This window comes from Nuphar pumila, chromosome 15 (genome assembly GCF_984573655.1).
Source record: "Nuphar pumila chromosome 15, dmNupPumi1.hap1.1, whole genome shotgun sequence".
NCBI lineage: Eukaryota > Viridiplantae > Streptophyta > Magnoliopsida > Nymphaeales > Nymphaeaceae > Nuphar > Nuphar pumila.
Window position 1 is genome coordinate 52,479,622 of NC_143263.1, and position 6,000 is coordinate 52,485,621.

Consider the following 6,000-nt stretch of genomic DNA (forward strand, 5'->3'; position numbering starts at 1 on the left):
GTTCACCCTAATAGAAGATTATACGTTGGCGGCATATTGACAACGTGGAAAAGCACTGTGTGAACATAGTAGTTGATAAATATTTTTAGGAAGATCGTTCCCTTTGTTGTCTGTCCATGATTATCAAATCCGTAAATGGTGATCGGATTTGGTGTGTATTCTTCTTCTTTTATACCCAAAGCCTTGGCAGTCATTTCGGGGCAAATATTGAGGCTACTGCCTCCATCTACGAGCACATGAGGTACAATCATCCCCTTGGTTCAAACCACAATGTACAGAGCATTGTTATGAAATGCATGGGGCTTGGGTAGATCTTCATCAAAAAATGTTATGGGAACATTGGTCATGGTCTGATTAATGATTTGGGCCATGTCTTCAGGGGTGGTGCCTGGCTTAACCTTGATTTTTCGTAGTAGATCATCCAGGACTTGCTGATGCTTGGGAGAAGCACGCGCCAATTCAAGGATCAAGATATTTGAGAGAGCAGTAATTGGTCTTCGCACTGTATCGACCTTCTTCTCTGATGCTTTGTCTTTTTCAGATACTGATTTAATAAAGCTTATGGGGAACCACGACATTCTTTTGGCCACTTCAGAAGATATCCCAGCTGGCTCTCTTGAGTCTTTTAGCTTGCTGAAAGCTGAAATGAGGTCCATCTTCCGAGTATTGGACTGGTGGGCCTTATGTAATACTAACACGTGATGTTGAATATCAATATCACTACTGGGTCATGGCTGGATGTGATATTGTGGCTGAAATGGGTGATCAGATATCACTACGGTTGAATGCTGAAGGAAGGGCTGATTTAATATTCCCATTTGCTCATTTTCGGCACCTTCTACTAGCAGGTTTTTATCAATATAATCTTGTATGATGTTTTTGAGAATGAAACAGTTCTCAGTATCATGTCCCACTGTTCGGTGGAACTTGCAGAATCTGTCCTTCATTTTACCCATAACCACTGGTGGATCAACTACCCTTGAAAGCTTAATCATGTCACTGTTGAGCATATATTCTAACACCATTTCGAGGGACTGATTCATGGGAGTAAACTTGCGATTATAACTCCATCCTTCACGCTTCAGCTTTTCTTGAGGTCTCGATCCCTGTTCAAGAGTCTGTTGCGGTTGTCTTCCATGCTGAGAAATCGATTTGTCTTTCTGATCATTTTTGTTGGGGTTTTGACCCTCCTGATCCATAACTGTGGTCTTTTGTATTCCCCTTATGATGGTTTTTAGCGTTATTGGCAGAGTAGGTGAAATGAGTTTTTTTCTTGGATTCCTGCTGACTGTTTTCCTTAGTGAAGGTGAAACCCTCGTAGGATCCATTTTTCATACTCAACTCGAGCCATTTGGCTTGTTCTGTTAGCTCAATAAAAGTTTTTGATGGTGAGGTGGAAATCAATCCCCTTAGGGGTTGTGAAAAGTTGCTCAAAATCAAGGACAATGCATGTCCTTCCGATATTGGATCTCGCATTTTATTACAGGCTGATCTCCATTGGTGAATAAAATCTCTGGCTTTCTCATTTTCTTTTTGTTTTAGACTGCAGAGGTGGCTGAGAGTTGGGAGTGCCTCAGCATTAAATAAGAAGCGCTCGATGAACAAATTGACCACTTTGTCAAACTCTTTTAGTTCTATGGGGTTAATATGCTCTGAGTACCACTTTGCTGCAATACCCTCCAGACTGCAAGGGAAACAAAGAAATAAGGCTTGATTGTTCCTCCTAAACCTGGAACATTCTGCAAAGAAAAGAGCGAGATGTGCTTTTGGATCACCCAAACCATCAAATTTGATAAATTTTCTAGGCAGGTTATCAAGATTGTCATCCCCATCCAATCCGCCGTAGAAATCTTCACTTGTAAAGACTTTCTTTCCCTTGTCACGAACTTGGAGGTCCTTGACCATCTTAACCACGTCTTTGAGTTGAGATTGAGTAGGATCATCGACATATTGATTCCTGGATCTGTAAGCTGACCCCTGTCTTTGGGTTGACCTTCAAAGTTCCTGTTGTATCTCACATTCCTCATCAGTACCACCCGCTGACTCTACTTCATTGGAAGTTTTCTCACGATGATTCTGCCTCTTTGGGATTTTCACATTCTTTTTCACTGTTCGGCCCCTGCCCTTCTTCTTATTACGAATCTTTCCTAAACTGGCCTCTGTTTCTTCAGTCAACATTTTCTTTATCATCTTCTGAAATAACAGATACATCTGAGGGTCAATGTCATCATTACCTTGTTGGCTTTTGTTTTCAGCAGATCGTGGAGAGGTCATTTCTTGCTCTGAGGCTGAAGAGTAACTGATATGCTGAACTGGTGCGGTTTTCCTGCCGGACCTTGTCTGAACCACATAAGGATGCAAGTGCTCTCTGCAGAGCAAAATTGAGGGTTAGCTGTTGAAAATGGTTTTGAATAGAAAACATTTGCTGGATATCTGGTAGACAATTTGAAAGATGTCCCATTACTAGGGACTGAGTCGTCACTGAAATCACGACAATCGCGCTGCTATTCTTTGCAAAATAAACAACTAAAAATGCACCTTGTTGCCTAGGCGAGGTGATCAAACCATGATAAAATGAAAATAGAAGGAATTTTATTGAAGAAAACATAATTTAATGATAAACTTGATAGAGAAGAGGGGGACAAACAATTTTCCACCACTCTTGATAATCATTGGACACTCGAGGACCTGAGAAAAGAGTAGGATTGACAAAGGAATCCCAGCTATATCTGGCATAATGGTATGCTTCAGACCACTATGCTGATGCGAGATTGAACTCTGGCATGATCCCTGAAAGTAGGCGAGCTTCTACATGTTTCTGCCTCTGAGAAAACTGCCTGACACAACGCTATGGATGGTAATATGTCTAGAAGAATGGGCCAAGTAGCCTAAACTGTTTGCCATACGCATAAGTATATCTGGGAGGTGATTTCTGACGATCAAAATAGTCCCACACGACCTCTTTCTCTTAGAGATTGTCGATCAAGAATCAGTAGCGAGCTATTGGAAGAAGCTTTTCGCCGTTGTATCTGAATGAACTGGCTCTGGTTGGCACAAGCTAGAGAAACCAGGACTACAGGGCATAGGTGCACCCCTCGACAAGAATCGATTATCCGAGTGCAAAATAGGTCAACCCTTGGTACAGGAAAGCAAGTGCGGACATGGCTATGGAGAGGCGGTTGGTTTGTCGACTTCCCCACCTTCGCAAGAGTTGAACTATCCTGATATCCATGTAGTTTTGTCCGTCTGGAAAAAGAGCCAATCACACAGTGCATAGGACCATCGTATGCTAGATTCTCTCCTGAGCTGTTTGAGATAAGGAACTGACTTCTACAAATGCCCCATACTGCTTGTAGATTTCGAGCAGGTTCACATATTCACTTCCATTCTCCTCAATTAATGGCCAAGACTTACATCCTGTCATACGGGCTAAAGCGTCTCGGGGGTCAAGACCCTTGACATTGATTAAGAATTGTTTCTCCAATGGATCTTTTGGATGACCGGCTGGCTCGAGCAATCCCATAATTTCTGGCTCGAGCAATGGATCTTTTGGATGACCGGCTGGCTCGAGCAATTCCATCAACAAAGTCATTTCTCCCAATGGGAACTAGAATGTACAAGTGCGCGAATTTCACGGCTCTGCTAGTGCATGGATTAAATTGTCGTTGACTGTCTATTTTCCCACTGCGAATGCCAGTTCTAACCCACAATCGCTCAGATGGTTCGAAAACATACAAGAGAAGTTCTTGAACCATAAATAATACCACCGGGGAATGAAGGATTCGGTGTTGAGAGTTCGATGTTCAGGAATACCTTGTCGCACCTCGTAGGAGATGTGACCCTCAGGAAAGACTGAATCAAGTTGACCGGATGCCATCAGACTGAAAAACATGGAAAATTGGGACAAGAGTTGGGAAAATATAAGGATTTTGAAAAAGATGCAAGCAGGATAAAAATGAAGCTGGAAATTCAAGATCCAGAAGAATAAAAGGATGGAAAATCACCTGGAGTTTTGAAGAAAATAGAGAAGAGTTTGGAAAAATCGTCCAGGTTTTTTGAGAAAATACAAAGAAGGGTTTCATAAATTGGAAAATGAGGTATTTTGGAAAATCATTCAATATTTTGGAAAAATTAGAAAAATATGGCAAAATAAAATGGAAAATAAATACATCACATCCTGCACAAACAATTATGCACATACAACATTCCCTAAGAAACTGACTCTAAATGCATCAATTTTAAAATAGCTTGTAGGACCCTAATCCTGACTCTAGGCTTAGATCATCTGTGTCCAACCATGCTATGCCGATATACTCGAGCCGAAGCGTGATGTACGTGGCATGAGATCAATTTCTCTGGTTCTAGGTTCATGTTTTCCAACATCCTTGAGTGTTTGCCGATATACGTTGGACTATGGCCCTTGGTACGTGGCAGGGGGGTTTTAACCCAAATAGGTGGCCCAATTGTGAGGCTTTGTCCCAAACTATGGTTCTGGAAGAAAGCCCAACAACGTGAAGACTGGGTAGAGATAGGTGGGGTGGTTTTTGAAAACATGAGCACATGCAAGCAAACAGAGGGCTCTAAAACCTAAAGAGATAGAGATTTTGAAAATTTTGAAGAAGCAAATATTGTTTTCATACAAATCCTAGATTGAGGAGTGTTGTATTAGACCTAAGTCTATGTGAGCATGAAATATTCCTCCTCAATATGGTCCTACCAAACCATGCCTAGTCTACATGCAATCCATGTCAACGGGTTTGAGTCTAGGCTCCTAGGTTCACATGATATCATAAAATAAAAGCTGACATTCCATGGAACACGATTTTGACAATTTGAACTACGTCAAGCACATAATTGATCATGCGAAGACAGGTCCCATCACGATCGCCAAACCTGTTATCATTGTAAAATTTTACTTTTGCAAGTCAAACTGACCTTTGAAAAAGAATTTGAAAATAACTCGCCTCCCTTTTTAAAATGCGGGATAATTCTGAGGAATAGGACTCGCCTGTCGGTACGAGGTTCAACCGTTCCTGGTGCTTTTACCAGGGGTAATTGAACCAAGGATCAAAAGTGTGTTTAACTTTGCTCAACTTGTCTAAATCGTGTTCTATTTCCTAAATGCACAAAGAATCAGGCATGTGCTATGAATTTCTGAAAACACAGGTTTGAAAACATGATATTTGCTTTGAATATTTGAAATACTTGGAAAATTCTTGGAAAATATAACACATTGAAAATCGTGAGCCTTGTTGAGAGAACATTTCTGAAGAAATGCAAATGCTTTGTGAAAATCGATTTATGAGGAATTTCAAATAATTTTGGAAAAAACCTGATTTCTCTAAATTCAAACTTTGAAATTGAAGATATTATGACTTGGAAAATCATGATTTGAACTTAAAAAATATTTGAAATACCAATTGAAAGTTCAGAGTTTTAAGTAAATTAATTTCTGAGTAAGAGTTAGAAAATTTTGAGAAAATCGATTTCTCTAAATTGGAATTGGAATTTGCAAATTGAATGAAATGAATATGGATTTGAAAGATATTGTTTTAAAGAATTGAGAAAATCCTTTTGTATTTTTTTGAGAAATGCAGTGCATTTTGAAGTTAGTCTAAGAGTGTAGGCTGAATGTGGCTAATACAAAGATCATAAATCTAGGTTTTATTTGTATTCTAACTATGGCCATGAATACGAATTCCACCAAGTTTATCAACTCCGTAAGAGCTTGTGCACGTACCATTCGTGTAGACCATGGTGGATTTGTAAAAATATGCTTGAATTGACATACATTAGATATTGAAATTTGAAGAATTAAACTATATGCAATGCATCCTATTCTAAGCAGAAAATGTAAATCTTATTCCAAATTATTACAACTTTGATATTACATTGAATTGAATAAAGGAGAAATAAAATAAAAAGCTAAGTCTTCTACTTGAATAATCTTGCAAAACTAGAAAACAAGTTAGCACAGAAATGTAGGTTTATCTGGAATTG